This window comes from Ovis aries, chromosome 4 (assembly GCF_016772045.2).
Source record: "Ovis aries strain OAR_USU_Benz2616 breed Rambouillet chromosome 4, ARS-UI_Ramb_v3.0, whole genome shotgun sequence".
Taxonomy (NCBI): domain Eukaryota; kingdom Metazoa; phylum Chordata; class Mammalia; order Artiodactyla; family Bovidae; genus Ovis; species Ovis aries.
The window spans coordinates 53774022-53790723 of NC_056057.1; the positions used below are offsets into that span (position 1 = coordinate 53774022).

A 16702-nucleotide genomic window follows, 5' to 3' on the forward strand; every position below is an offset into this window, starting at 1 on the left:
AATACACGTGTTTAGAAAAAGCTGGTTGAACATAAAAGTATTATTTGTAATGTAAGAAATATAATCTATCTACCATCTATCAATCATCTGTCTAAGTTAAAGAAAGAACATCAGACAAGAAAGTTATTTTACAGAGTACATTTTTGATAAAGATGTAATACATTATAAGCTTGAAATTTTGAAAATTATATTTCCTTAAAATGAGGCTAAATAGATTTGAATTTCATAATTTAAATGCATATTTATTTCTCATTATTTATTTTAGTAAATACACCTGTAACTTACATGCTCATTTCATTTATCACACTGAATCTTAGTTCAGATAGCCCTTAAATGGAGAGAAATGAGTTATTTAAAAATAAAAACTACTAAAATAAAATAAATAAATTATTTGAATTATATATATGCTCTGAAACACATTGGTCATATTCATATTTATAATGATAAATTATATAATAAATTAGCACAACATTTTATAATCTTTTAAGGTCAAAAACATTTGATTATACCTTTTTGTTACTTCATATATTTAATATGAGCAAATATAAAAAATAATAAAAGCAAGTACAATTAAGCAAAATCCCTCTTCAATTCATAATATTAATGATGATTTGTGAAATATTATAAGATAGAATTTACATTTTTATAGTATGGCATTAGTACTATATATTTATAGCTGTATATATAAAAGAAAGAAAAGAGAAATAGCTGTTTATTCATTATTGTTTAAGCAAAGCCAACACAGGTCTTCAGGATATCATTTAAATTTCCCTTAGTGTTTCTTTCACCTTAGGAGGGAATTTTTTAGAAATAGAAAATAAATTGCTTTGAGAAAATAATTAAGATGTGAATTTGTTAAATTTGTCTAGAAATATATTCAGTTGCTTAAATTACATAAGGCCAACAGCAAAAGGGAATACACACTTCAGAGGTTTGCATAATTTTTCACACAGCTAAATAGTTTGACTTAGTTTAGATATATCTTCTCTTGTCCATAATGCTCATTTAAAGCTAAAATCTTTAGCTGATATTTCATGTTGAAAATGAAGGCGAACATGAAGAAATAATCACTAAAAATAATAGGAGGTGAAACAAGTCAGAAATATCTTTTAATAGCATTATATTGGAGAAGTTTATGTGACAGATATAGGATTGAATTTCATAAATCGTTTCTGTTTGCTTATTACCTTTACCCATTCATAGACTTTGCAAAACATTTAAAAAGTATTTGTAGTTAAATCTGTGAAATTTGAATGGTACTGTTTTTATTTCTTAAAAGACTTGTGAGACAAGAAAAATTATTGAGGGAAAATAGTAACGGATGTGAGCCACATTCATTAATAGAAAAAAATATGAATGTGGAAAACAGAGAAAGGATTTTAAATGTATATGGAAAAGCATCAGTTATGGAAAGGTGAAAAAATTTAAGTGTTTGAGTAGTAAGAACTTTCTGAGATCTGCTATGGGTGGCCTAACACAGAGACTGCGACTTTCAGAGAATATGCTTCAAAAATCTTTGGAAATAATTTCTAAAATGTCAGCTGTTGACTAAAATCCTCCCCAGATTTTTTGATGGTGAGATTAGTATAATCTTCTCTAGCTTAGAGTAGAAATCACAAAGCTTCTATTAATAGCTAGGAAAAAGCCCCTCCCATTCAGCTTCTCCCAAACAATTAAGGGTTCTCTGTACTGTAGTGCCCAAGCTCATACTGACTAGAAACCTCAGGTTTATCATAGGAACTGCTTGAAAATGATGAAAAGGCAAGAGCCATCATATTTCTTCCTAATGGAAAATAAAATTTCAGTTCCCCACGCACCAAATCTAGTTATTTTGTGGTTCATCCTTCACTCTGGGTTGTTACTGGATTTGCATGGTGCAGGGAAGACACTCTGAGACTTCGTGAGTCTGCAGCGGCCCATTCGAAGGTCCTTGCTGTCAGTGCTCTGCTCTTTCCAGGCGCTGTGGGAGACCTGCCATGTCAGGGAGCCAGGTCTACTGCACTGAGAACTTGCCACCAAACCTCAGGAATCAGCTACCAGGCATTAGACAATTTGCTTTTTTCATCAACCTTCAGAGGCTTTTCCTTCTCACAGAATCGAGAAGGACTTTTAACATCATTAAAAGTTTGAGGCTTTTAAAAATAAAAGTTTGATAATTCCCCAGTGCTTAAGGAAAACTCAACGCTAGCTGCTTAATTTTAATCTTGAGGTAGTAGTTTCCTGGGCTCCCCTGATGGCTCAGTTGGTAAAGAATCCGCCTGCAATGCAGGAGACCCCAGTTTGATTCCTGGGTCGGGAAGATCTGCTAGAGAAGGGATAGGCTACCCATTCCAGTATTCTTGGGTTTCCCTCATGGCTCAGCTGGTAAAAGAATCTGCCTGCAATGTGGGAGACCTGGGTTCGATTCCCTGGAAAAGGGAAAGGTTACCCACTCTAAGTTCTGGCCTGGATAATTCCATGGACTGTATAGTTCATGGGGTCACAAAGAGTGGGACATGACTGAGGGACGTTGGGACTTCCCTGTAGCTCAGATGGTAAAGAATCTGCCTGCAATTCAGGAGTTCTGGGTTCAATCCCTGGGTCAGGAAGATCTTCTGGAGAAGGAAATGACAACACACTCCAGTATTCTTGCCTGGAGAATCCAGTAGACAGAGGAGCCTGGTGGGCTACAGTCCATGGGGTCACAAAGAGTCAGACACGACTGAGCGACTAACACACACACAGTAGTTTCCTAATGTCCTAAAAGGGGAGGTTGTGGCTCAGAAAAATCTTAAAAACTAGTGTATGTTTACATGAATAATAAATAGGGGACATAGAATTTGAAACAAGCTACCTCATATGTGTCAGATGAAGAAGTTGAAAACTATACAGTGAGTCCTCAAGGAAACTCATGTTTAGTGGAAAGCAGGACAATGGATAGGCACATAAATAAATGCCTTTCTGTGTGATAGAGTTTAAAGTGTGTAATAATGTTAGAATACAAGTGAGAAAAAGGAAAGAATAGATAATTCAGTATGGGGTGCTCAGGTAAGGCTTCTGGGAGGAAGCAAGAGTTTTGAAAGTTGAGAGGAGATAAACCTTCCAAAAGGGGGGAGAAGTATTTTCAGTATTTTTGCAGCTGTCATCTCTCCCCACCTCACACTTATCTTTATTTTTCCCCATCCGTTTCCTGGTTTCTCTCCCCCTAAACCCTGTTCATTCCTTACTAAGTGTGTTTTGTCATTACGTATTATTTATAATAACTAACCCAGTTGATTTATGGCTTATATTTTCCTAACTATGTTATTCCAAATGCACTGAATATAGTATGCATTGTATCTATACTGTCAAATTAAAGTTTGATTTGTAATGTTATTTTACTTGTTTTTATGTTCTGAACTGGACATCTAGGATCTTCCCAACTGTCATAAGGGAAGTTAATGGGAGAAATGGGAAGAAAATAGGAAAAGCAAGTGAAGGCAGAAAAAAGAAGAGAATGGAGAGAGAAAAGACAGGGGAGGGAGGGAAAGAGTGAGAGGGAGAGAAAGGAAAAAGAAAAGTTTCTTAAGAAATATAAACAGTGCTAACCTAGTTCTTTTCATGTGCTTGTGAATCTTCTGCATGTGAAAGGAAGGTGTTCTGAGATAGGACATTTTAGGGAATATGATCCAAGGACACAGTTTAAAGATAGAACATGAGAAAGTATAGGAAAGATCATCTGAGACATGATGGAGGCCTAAGGTATGATATCAAAACTCTTGCTACTATTGGAAGTCCCCAAATTACTTTCTAATTGACCAATTTTAATTGAAGATACTCCAAAATAGGGCTCCCCAGGTGGCTCAGTGGTAAAGAATCTGCCTGTAGGAGCCTCAGGAGATCTGGGTTTGATCCTTGGGTTGGGAAGATTCCCCTGGAGGAATGGCAACACACTCCAGTGTTCTTGCTGGGATAATCCCATGGACAGAGCAGCCTGGCGGGCTACAGTCCATGAGTTCTTGAGGAGTTGGACATGACTGAGCACCGTGAAGTATTAATAAGTATTGAATGGCCTAGTGGTTTTGCCTACTGCTACTCCAAAATAATGTTTAGTATTTACACACAAAACCAGAGATGAAGATAGAGTGCCAATAAGTCCAATTTATGCTAAGTCTTCCATATGGTCTAAAATGCATGTATGTAACAGAATTACCTGGTCATAGGATGTGAATATAACAAAGTATGTTAATGATTTTTTAGTCCAAAACCTTCATTTTGGAGATGAGGAGATGGAGGCCTAAATATCTTTTTTTTCAAGTACAAATAAGGAGCCTAGATAGCATATTGAAAAGCAGAGACATTACTTTGCCAACAAAGGTCCGTCTAGTCAAGGCTATGGTTTATCCAGTGTTCGTGTATGGATGTGAGAGTTGGACTGTGAAGAAAGCTGAGCACCGAAGAATTGATGCTTTTGAACTGTGGTGCTGGAGAATTAGACTGCAAGGAGATCCAACCAGTCCATTCTAAAGGAGATCAACCCTGGATGTTCTTTGGAAGGAATGATACTAAAGCTGAAACTCCAATGCTTTGGCCACCTCATGGGAAGAGTTGACTCATTGGAAAAGACCCTGATGCTGGGAGGGATTGGGGGCAGGAAGAGAAGGGGACAACAGAGGATGAGATGGCTGGATGGCATCACCCACTTGATGGATATGAGTTTGGGTGAACTCTGGGAGTTCCTGATGGACAGGGAGGCCTGGCACGCTGCAGTTCTTGGGGTCACAAAGAATTGGACATGACTGAGCGACTGAGCTGAACTGAACTGAACTGAGGAGTCCTGCCTAGATTTCATAGCCTGGGTTCTCTTCCTTTTAAATTGAGGCTTAATTAACATTAACATGGAAAATGTCAGATTTGTGAGCTATACTCAGGAAACATAAAAAGTAAACCCTTGAGAAACCAAGCAGAAATTCTAGAGAATCACAAGAAAGAGAGGGCTACAAATATACGTGACCCATTTCTACATGGCCAAACTGTTTTAGAGATTCATGGTTGAGGATGGGTAGAGTTATGGGGAAGCCCACATGAAAATAACTATTTCTCTGGTTTTTAATATCTTGTTTTCCTATGTTTGAAATCTATTTTTCTAATTGTAATCTTAGAAGTAGTACTGAACAAAACAAAACAACTCTTTGCGTTAGGCCTCTAAGTAGACCCTGGCAGGCTTGCTATAGGTTCAGGAACACAGTAAGAAGTACACCATGGAACTATGTCAACTGTATAGCAGGGAAGTGCCTTTTGTAGAATAGTCCTTTGATATCTTAAATAATGTGGTATTTGATCATCCGACTTCCCTTTACCTGGCTAACTTCTATTCATGCTCTATTTCTTAGTTTAAACATTAATTCTTTAAGGAAACTCTCTCTGATTCTCCAGTAGAGATTAGATCTACCATTATATATGTTCTTTGGACTGTGTACTTAACATTAATCAAAATGATAAATGTATCAGTCAGGGGAACAGAAATCACACTAGATTGTTCAAGGAAGGTGAATTTGATAGAACAAATTAGTTATACAAGTGGTAAAAGCATTGGTTCCATACTCTGGGTTCTTTTTGAACTAGACTGGGGCCAATTGACAGTGATATGGAAAAAGGGGGGATTTGCGGGCTATACTTAGGAACTGTAAAAGTAAAGTGAGGTAACCTAGATTGGGAGTGTGTTTTTGACTTCTTGGGGTGCCTACCAGAGTGCTAGAACTGCCAAAGGGGACATTTTAGCATGGACTACTATAGCTGAGTTAGGGAAATCAGAGCCAATTATGGGACCTCAGAAGTGTCATAGCCACCTTCGAGACACCACCACAAAGAAAACAAAGAGGAATAAATGCCCAATAGAGAGGAAGACCCAAGACTTTCCCTCTCCTGTCACCTTCCAATATTATATCAATTCCTCTTATCAGCCAAACCTAACTGGAAGTCAGTTAGCAAGGAATTCTGGGAAATATATTTTCTGGGGGTTGCTGGCCCCCTATAGATACAGCACAGAACATGGAAAAAAAGAGATTGACCTCAGACAAATAATTAATGCTAGTATACTAAACAAATATATATTAATTAATACTATTATCAAGGTAATGTCAATCTCTCCAGGTATTGTCATTTCCATGGGTTAAGAATGTATCTGCCTTATTCACTAATATATTACCAACACATTTCATAGTGCTTGGCCCATAAAAGATCTTGAATAAAAAAAATATATGGATGAATATTGTTACTGCCTCTATACATTCAAGAGTCATGATCTCCACTGAGAGTTATGTGCTCCTTCCAATGCCACTGTGAATAAGAGCTCTGTGATGTACCAAGAGATAATAAGGCCTCCATCTGAACAAAGCAGGGTCATAGAGGTGTGAGAGAGGAAGGCAAGGAAGGATATAGTAAGTGACAGAGTTTCAGGTTACAAATTTCAGTTTATAAATTTTTCTTCAGCCTGTCTTCACTGCTTTATCCATCTCACCTTCACACCTTGTAGGCCATTCCAGTACATGTATCTACTTGGGCAGCTTTTTGTCAGAAATGGGAAGATAGGCACCTTATAAAGAATGGTCACTGTAGATCAAAACTATTAACTAGAATTAAATGATGATCTTCCTAATGTCTGTTGTTGGACAGTGTTTAGTGAACACTGTGTTGTTTAATATTATGCTAGGGCAGGATCACTCTTCTCTCCTTATGGTTTCGTCTAGTCCTCTGCTTCAAGGGATGGGCCACAGATGAAAGCTTTCAAAACCTAGAAAATGTTTTTATTTCCCTTTTCCTTCTGTGACTCTAATTACATGTATATTAGTCCACTTGAAGTTGTCTTATAGCTCACTGTTAATCCCTTAATTTTTTCAGACTTGCTCTGTTAGTTTAATTTTGAATAGTTTCCGCTATTATGTTTTAAATTCACCGATCTTTCCTTATGTAGTGTCAAATCTGCTTTTAGCCCTTTTTTTTTTTTAACTTCAATATATATTTTGTTTGGTTTGCTAAAACAGTAAAGGAACAGAGAGCTTTTTTTCCTCGTTGTCTAAATATTGCTAATCACTATGGGTAAGGCAAATGATCACAGGTAGAATGAAAAACGAAATAAGCAACTACAACTATAAAAACTATAACATCAAAGGAATAGAATATAGCCAGTTTATCATTGTTACTTAATTTACTCAAAGGATAGGAATATGAGGGCTATTTGTCCAACCTGTTTGTGGGTTCTGGTTGCAAGCTTCTCCAGTTGCCAGGCTTGGATTTTTATTATCCAGAGTAAATTTTATTTTAGACATTATATTTTCCTTTTGATCTTTGGTGTAAATAATATCTCTCAGGCCTCTCTCTCCTTAATAGGCTCATTCGTTCTTCCACCTTCTTGAACTTACAGAGTATGGTTATAGTAGTCGCTTTAACATGCATTTTACTGTTGCTGTCATTTGTATCATTCATTGGTCTGCTTTTATTAAATTAGTTTTCCCACACTGTTGTTCATATTTACCTACTTGTTTGTAATTTTTGTTTGGATACCAAGCATTGCGAGTATTGGCATTTTTAGAAATTTTTAGAAACATTCTGGAGGTTTTCTCTGGGATGAACTTAAGCCGCTTGGGAACATATTGATTCTTTCACAACTAGCTTTAATTTTTGCCAGATGGAATCAAAGCCGTCTTTAGTCTAGGGCTGTGTATGTGTGTGTTAGTCGCTCAGTTGTGTACAACTCTTTGCGACTGCATGGACTATAGCCCGCCAGGCTCCTCTGTCCATGAAACTCTCCAGGCAAAAAAACTGGAGTGGGTTGCCATTCTCTTCTCTTCTCTTCCCAATCCAGAAATCCAACCTGGGTCTTCTACATTGCAGGCAGATTCTTTACCAACCAAGCCAAGTCTAGGGCTAATTTGTCCCAAATTAGTAAGGCAATACCCTTCTAGTATCCTTCCTGATGCTCTTGTGTGTTCTCTACCCTGGCTCTTGGGATCATGAACCATTCCTAGCTTTGTGTGGTCTCTAGAAATTATTCCGACTGCTTCTTGACAACAGTGTGTTGCCCAGCCTAAAGGTAGTTTGCTTATGCTCTGATCAGTACTCAGCAGATCTCTAGGGCAACTCGGAACCTCAGGAGCTCTCTCCTTCTGCAGCTCTTTTTGCTGTGGTGGCTCTTCTCTGCCATGCAAATTCTAACCGCCTTGGCCTCTCCAGGTTCTTGTCTCTGTCTCTTCAGTTCAGAGAGAACTCTGGGCTCTGGATTCTCTCTCCCTGTCTTATGGATTGGAAGCTCTCTCCAGGAAGTAAACTGAAACAACCATAGAACTTAAGTAATTTATATCCCTTCCCTCAGGGATCACTGCTTTCTGCTGCCATTTGTTCAGTGTCTGAAAATCATTGTTTGGTATATTTTGTTTCACTTTTTAGTTATTTAAGATATGGGTGTAAATCTGGTCCTTGTTCTTCTATATTGGCTGGCAGTGAAAGTCCTTGACATTTTTTCCAAACTAAAGCTCATGAATACATTGTTCATAAATGCTATATTTTAAATTCAAAATTTAATCTAGGTACACTTGGAGAGATTGGAGTATTACTTTGCACCATCACTTGAAAAGGTTTTAATACATATTTTTGACAAAATTACCAGAAAGACCTATATTGATGTTTGAATTATTCTATTTCTTACATTGGGAACTAATAAAAACATTTTCCAGGAATTTAATCTTTGCTGAAGTCTAGTGCTTACTGAATTATCATGGATGTCTTGGTGAAAAAAATACTAAAATTCAGTGAAACAAATCAATTCAGATTTTGTTATGAACTAACTAAATTGGTGACTTTATAGTATCTTGCACTACAGGTGTTCATTCACTATTTCATCCATCAAAAATGCAAATCTTCCAATTATGAACATTTGTATAATGATATAAAGAGACAAGTACATTTGTCCTGCTGAATAAAAGAAAATTCCATTGTAAAAAGTTTTCATTCTTGTTGAAAAAGACAAACCATGCTAAGGAGAAAAATTCAATTAGAGAGTAAAAATTTCAAAAGGTAATAACAAAGGAAAATATTTTGTGTTCAGATAAATGTTAGAAAAATCTATTTAGAATTTAAATAAGATTCATCAGTCAATCTTTCAAAAGAAATTCAGACTTTGTCACACATTTATTCATTTTCATGTGCTAATAATGGTGTATTTGGAATGCTGCACAAAACATGCATTATTTTCACAGGAAATAAATGAAAACATTGTAGTTTGAGTAAAATAATGTTTAGAAGTTATCATTTTAAAACCTCAAATGTTGATTTTATATTATTAATTATACTCACTTTTAAAAGAGATGCATATCAAAATTAATGTTTAGCAAATTAAGCTTTGAGCCAAGAAATCATATATTACAAGGGCTTTATTTCTAGATGAACAAATATAATTTGAGCTTGAGTCAAACCCACATGTTTTCCAATCATCCTTACTCTACCTCTGAATGCTAATATGAGAACACAAAAACTCTTCTCATGAATTTTTAATGTTAGTTTCACTTCCAGTTAACACAGTATTAAAATAGTATTCCCCTAAATATACACTCTACAAGAAAGTGATGTGACAGCAATAAAAATGCAAACCTATTCTCTAAACATATAGATGCCAAGGTAGTTGTTGATTTTATTGTTGTTGTTTTAATATTATCCTTAACCATTTGTATATCACCATGTGACTGCAGTGGTGTGTAGTTTTTGAGCAGAAAGGTGAGCTGTGAATTTTTTTCCTCTTTCAGACCATTGAATCATAGTTCTAATGACTCTAAAATAAAATTTAAAGACAAGGAAGTTCATTATATTCAGTATTGTAATGGAGGCCTCAGAAGATATAATTTATCCCTTGACTTCAAATTTAAAAACAGATTTAATTGTTTTTATTATGAAACTAATTAGTGTGTATCATTGAAAATTTTAAAACTAGAAAGAAGTTGGGAGTTGGAAAGTCATAGTTTCACTACCCACAGAAGAGGAGCTTTAACAGAAGTAAGGTCTTCTGAATTAACATTAAGCAATTTTAAGTAAGAGACAGAGATTAGTAGTAAACTATAAAAATTAAACAAGGTATATAAAAAAAGACATTTTAGACTGTGTGTGACAAATGTTTTTGTCTGTTGGAATGTGTAATTATTTGGATTTTTAAAAGTCAACTTAATGTCTAAAGTCTGGAATTAATTTATTTGGTGGGGAATCAAGGCAGGGAGGAGGAAGTTTTTTGAGTTAGTCTGATTTCCATCTGGTTGCACACTGGCTGTTGTAAAGGAATTACAGTGTGAATGCCCAATTACTTAGAGGCAAGACATAATATTTGAGGAGTTAATGGTGAATTACTGAGTTCAGTACCTCTTGATGTCTTTTTTCCAGTTCTTTATTGTCCCAAGACTGAAAAAGTTATATAAATTTTTGTTGAGTGTAGAATGTGGGAATTGGGAGAATGAGAGAAAAACATGAATTTTTCTGCTGAAATTTGAAGATATCCCCAAACATAACATCAAATGTATTATTATTTGGAAATAACTCTGAAAGGCTCTATAGATCCTTACAACTTGAGAAGTGATGATGCTTGAATTTGTACATATATACATACAGCAGTCATATACCCTCCTTACTTGTGTGCTAGTCTTACACAGTGTAATGGTTGATATTAATTATTTACAATCCTCAAAATTGGATATTATTATTGATTTATTTCCATAATTTCTTCTTCTTTGATTGTAGCTGATAATAGTCTCTTTTATTTATTTAATGGTAACAAGTAAACTCATTTTGTAGGCTTCTTCTGATCATTATGAGATGAACCATCTTTGAGAGTCTGAGTTGGCAGTTTCTTGATTTATATCTTAGCTCTCATTTATAGTTGTTTGATCCTTTAGTGTTTGATGGCTTTTCACTGTGAGCCAATCTTGAAGCATTAACTGTGAGACTTTTTGAGATATGTTAAGGTGAGTTTACCTATATCGATGCTTTTGCTAGGAACTTGTGTTTACTACCAAACCCGGATCACTTTAATTGACATTTCCAGATATGGGTATTTTGGACCATAGAGATAGCCTGATTTTTCTGAGACAGGCTTGCAGTTAGGAAGGGAAGGCCATTGCATTTCTCTAACCTTTCTCTGCTCTCCACTCAGAGATAAAGCTGTGGCATGCGAGTGTCTCTACAGGCTCTCTAAACAGGGCAGTTTCTTGCAGGCACCGACCATAGTATCCTTTCTTCAGGGGTTCTGACTTCGGTGGACTTTTCTTGATCCACTTAGGTCCTAGACCTTTGTCTCACTCCCCTAACTGTGAGCCTTTCAAATTTTGATCGTTAGTTTGTCAGGGATTGGCAAACAGTCCTGGATAGACTCCTACTGTGGAGTTTATTTCCTCTGAGTATGCAGTTTTTTTGTGTTTCTGGGTTGAGGAATTTCTTAATCGTCTCTTCTTGCTCAGACAGACACTAAAGTGATTTCCAAAAATGCTATTCACCTGTATTAGGTATATTACACTGAAAGATTTTTCACTTGATTTCTTGTCCTTCATAGGTACCAGAAACAATTCAAACGTCAGTGTTTTATCTTGTTTATAATTTTAAATTTGTTTTTCTCCATTTTATTTTGAATTTGGATATGTAAAGAAATTGATAATGACTGATTTTTATCATGTATTATACTTGAATCTTAAAACATTGCTTTTTGAAATGTCACAGAAATTAAGATACTTCAATTTGTAAGCAGCTTGAGAAGTTTTGCCTACTCTAGAATTATTAATACCTTGTTTTAGTGGGTGTTATGGGTATTTATGAGACAAAGTTACTGAGGAATACTGTGTGTGGACTTACATTAATCTAAAATAACTTTATTTCTTGCAAGTATTTATGAAACTGAAACTAGTTGAGGCCTGATTATAGCTTCTGCCTCTAATAAATCAAAACTTCATTTTTGGAGTCTTGGTACTTAGTTGGAAATACCCTATTTCTAAGAATTGCCTGTAATCATTGAGTCCAGAGCATTTACTGGATGTGAGTCTAGCAATTATGATATTATATATACATGTGGAAAAGGAAGTGGGCTCTGTGGTGTGATTTTTTGGGTGATGCCTGCTGACCAAATGATTCCCTCCTCTTTTCAACTGTGGCTCAGCAATGACAGTTTTAGCCACTTTACATATACAGCAAAAGCAGGAGTGACTATCTTTAGATAGTTCAGGGAAAGGGCAGGATTTATAGATATCAGCCTGCTCTCTCCTTAGCATGGATTTGATTGTAAGATAAAGTAAATGTCATTTCCCAAGGTTGAGAGCCTAGGGGGAAGAGATTTCAGACAGATATATTTCTAGGGAAAGAAGAGGAATCAATTTTACCTTGTTTGGACAATTTACTGTTGTGAAAGAATAGCAGCCAGAATTTTCTAAGATTGGTGGAAAATGGGTAATTGTTAGTAGTATGTATTTTTTTTGTAGTTATTTTTACTTTTTTTGCCAAAGTAAACCAGGATTGCAGTTTTTCCTAGCAATACAATTTTTTAATTAAACTTTTTATTTTGTTTTGGGGCATAGTTAGTTAACAAATGATGTTATGATAGTTTCTTTCAGGTGAACAGGGAAGGGACTCAGCCATACATATACAGGTACCCATTCTCCCCTAAACTCCCCTCCCATCCAGGCTGCCATGTAACATTAAGCAGAGTTCCATGTGCAATACAGTAGTAGGTCCTTATTGGTTATCTATTTTAAATATAGTCATGTAAATATGTCCAGCTCCCTAACTATTGCTTCCCTCCATCTTTCCTCCCAGCAACCATGAGTTCATCCTCCAAATCTATGAGTCTCTTTCTGCTTTACAAGTAAATTGTTTTGTATCATTTTTTTTTAGATTCCACATATAAGAGATGTCATACGACATTTCTCTTTCTCTGTCTGACTTCCTTCACTCAGTATGACAATCTCTAGGCTCATCCACATTGCTGCAAATGGCATTATTTCATTCTTTTCAATGGCTGAGGAAATTCCATTGTATATATCTTCTTTATGCATTCATTCCTCTGTTGATGGACATTTAGTTTGCTTCCGTGTCTTGGCTATTGTGAATAGTACTGCAGTGAGCATTGGGGTACATGCCTAGCAATAAAGTTTTTATTAGGCATAAAGTCCTCCACAAAATCGGTTAGGCAGGTTAGGCAAAAAAATTGGTTAGGCAGGTGGAGACAGTAGCAGAATCTTTTTCCTAAAGGTCAACCAGGTACATTGGTTGGTGAGTCAGCTCTGTCATCTCAAACATGTTTCTGTTTCTGATCTAAGACAGTTGTTCCAGTGGTCACCATTTTCCAGTCAATGAGAAAAGAGGAAAACTCAGGATAGGCTGCTTGTCTGAAGGAGATAATGCTAAAGTTGCATGCATCAATTTCACGTACATCATATTAGCCTGAACTTGGTCATATAGTCACACCTAGGGACTGCAAAATCCCAGGGACTGGGGAGCCTGGTGGGCTGCCGTCTCTGGGGTCGCACAGAGTCGGGCACGACTGAAGCGACTTAGCAGCAGCAGCAGCAGCAGCTGCAAAAGAAGCTAAGAAGTGAAAGCTTGAGCTTGACAACCATGTACCCATCCAAAACCCAGACGCTACTGTAAAAGAAGGGAGAAGAAAGAATACTGGGCTACAGTGGTCTGCGCTACACTTACACTTGGCATTAAAGTGTTTATTATTGTTAGCTAAGAGACATTTTAAAAAAATTAAAATAATAGAAACATGCTTGGCTGGCTGAAACAAAAATGGAGAATGTATTATAAAGACACAGAGAGCTCAAGTGTGAGAATGCAGCTGGACCTCAGGAAGAGACTAGAAACAGGAAGTGGAAATTGTCATGATCCTCCCATGTCTGCATCTCTGCTTCTTTCTGCAGTTTTGATTCGTTCTGTTGCCATAGCCTGCCTTTTTGTGATTGTCAGGCCACGTAAAGCAAAGAGCATGCAGGGTTCCAGAGGTAACCTGCGAAAATTCCAGCAGCATGCAGAACTCATTTGGTTTCTCTGAATCCCAGTTCCAGGTTTGGTTTCTAGGTGGGGGAGTTCAGTCCAACTAGGGTCAAGTCTCTACCTCTGTCCACTTAATTGTGGCAAAGAGGTATTGAATGATGCAATTGTAGCTGGTAGAGCCCCACGATGTGTGGGGATGCATTCTGAAAAATAAGATGGTGCTCCTTAGAATGTGTCCGCAATGCCAGCCTTATTAGTCTTCATAGAAATCCAGCACTTCAAAGAGAGCCCTTATCTTTTGTGCCTAGCTCTTCCAGTTTACTGATAAAGTGAGTGCTCCTAGGGACAAGCAGAATTCATAGCAAATTCTCATCAGTTGGGAGTTGTGAAGAAAATGAAGAATTACTTCTGAAGATGTACATTTTCTCACTGTATGGTTAATCTTTGTATCACAGAAAATTGTGCTTGAGGAAAAAGAGCAGCTCTGCAGCTGTCAGTTGGTAGCTGACCTGATTCTAACAGCTAAGGCATGGTGTTCTGTTTATCCTAAACAGCACCAGCATGTGCTGAGGTCACTCTGGGATCAAATAGATGAAACAAAATCCAAACCCACAACAATGACCAAACAACTCCCTCTAATGGCTAACAGCAATGACTACATTTGTTAACCAATTAAAGGTTTAGACAATCTGTGTTTTCCCTGATTCCTATGCTGGTATCCAACCACTGAATTATCTTGATAACATTCAATCTAAAACTAAGAATGCGTCTTTGAACTGTTCTTAAAAATCACCTAACACAAGCCCAACCCCTCTAACCAGCTCCCTGTAGGCCCCTTGCACTGAGGTGTTTCCTAGTTCCGCATGGAACATGGTCTCTCTGGATGCAGCAAGTAATCAATCTAACTTTGTTTGACTATAGCATAGTCCTTGGTTGGTGATGCATCTTTAAGGCATCTGACTAAAGAAAACCAACAAAACAAAAAAAAACACTATAAACGCACAAGCGCATACACAGAGACTCTTTGTCCCTTTGAACTTCTGTACAGATATACTGTGCATGTTTTTAGGCTGGTGAGTTGGTTTGTTTGGAAGATGATTGCCTGTGTCCGTGTTCACTTGTTTCAGTCCTGTCCAGCTTTTTGCGACTCTGGACTGTAGCCTGCCAGACTCCTCTGTCCAGGCAAGAATACTGGAGTGGGTTGCCATTTCCATCTCCAGGGGATCTTCCTGACCCAGGGATTGAACCCGGGTCTCCTGCATTGCAGGCAGACGCTTTACCCTCTAAGCCACCAGGGAAGCCAAATACCCATGAAAGAATATTTATTATTTGTGACATTAACACAGTGATGAGAATATAATAGCTTTAATTGCTCCAGCTCCTTTTCACAGTTCCAGATATTTAAAATTACTCAAGTAATTTAAGTTTGGAAATGACAATTAGCCTTTAAATTTTTACTTTTATTTGCTGAATCATGACTAACTGATACACGCCTCCTGTGAACTCCTGGAAGAACTGCAGCACTTACTTACCCTGCAGTATTAATTCGCATCTAACAGGTATGATTCTGTTTATGTACTTGTGTAATTTGTTGACTGTAAATTTCAGAGAGTATTGACCATGTAAGAGGGTTTCTCCTAAGTGTCTCGCAGGGCTTGATACTTTGCAGCGTAATTTTTTGAATAAATATGTGGCTGATATCTGGATGCTGGGAAAATTCAGTGCCAGGCTGGAAAGGACACTAGATTGCAAGTGCCTTGAAGGCATCAGTTCAGGTCAGTTCAGTCTCTCAGTTATGTCCCACTCTTTGCGACCCCATGGACTGCAGCATGCCAGGTCTCCCTGTCTATCACCAACTCCTGGAGCCTACTCAATCTCATGTTCATCGCATCGGTGATGCCGTCCAATCATCTCATCCTCTGTTGTCCCCTTCCCCTTCCACCTTCAATCTTTCCCAGCATCAGGGTCTTTTCCAGTGAGTCAGTTCTTTGCATCAGGTGGCCAAACTATTGGAGTTTCAGCTTCAGCAACAGTCCTTCCAATGAATATTCAGGACTGATTTCCTTTAGGATGGACTGGTTGGATCTCCTTGCAGTCCAAGGGGACTCTCAAGAGTTTCTTCTCCAGCACCACAGTTCAAAAGCATCAATTCTTCAGCACTCAGCTTTATTTATAGTCCAATTCTCACATCCATACCTGACTACTGGAAAAACCAAAGCTTTGACTAGATGGACCTTTGATGGCAAAGTAATGTCTCTGCTGTTTAATATGCTGTCTAGGTTGGTCATAACTTTTCTTCCAAGGAGCAAGTGCCTTTTAATTTTATGGCTGCAGTCACCATCTGCAGTGATTCTGGAGCCCCCCAAAATAAAGTCTGTCACTGTTTCCATTGTTTCCCCATCTATTTTCCATGAAGTGATGGGACTGGATGCCATGATCTTAGTTTTCTGAATGATGAGTTTTAAGCCAGCTTTTTCACTCGCCTCTTTCACTTTCATCAAGAAGCTCTTTAGTTCTTCACTTTCTTCCATAAATGTGGTGGCATCTGCATATCTGAGGTTATTGATAGGTCTACCAGCAATCTTGATTCCAGCTTGTGACTCATCCAGTCCAGGGTTTCTCATAATGTACCCTGCATATAAGTTACATAAGCAGAGTGACAATACGCAGTCTTGACGTACTCCTTTCCCGATTTGGAACCAGTCTGTTGTTCCATGTCCAGTTCTAACTG

At 37.4% G+C, this 16702-nt stretch overlaps 1 protein-coding gene across 7 annotated transcripts in view; it reads left to right on the forward strand.

Annotated features, from left to right (window-relative positions):
* The window catches only part of TFEC (transcription factor EC), a 789619-nt gene that overhangs the window by 561713 nt on the left and 211204 nt on the right, over positions 1–16702 (forward strand). The gene's annotated exons all lie outside the window — the stretch shown is intronic.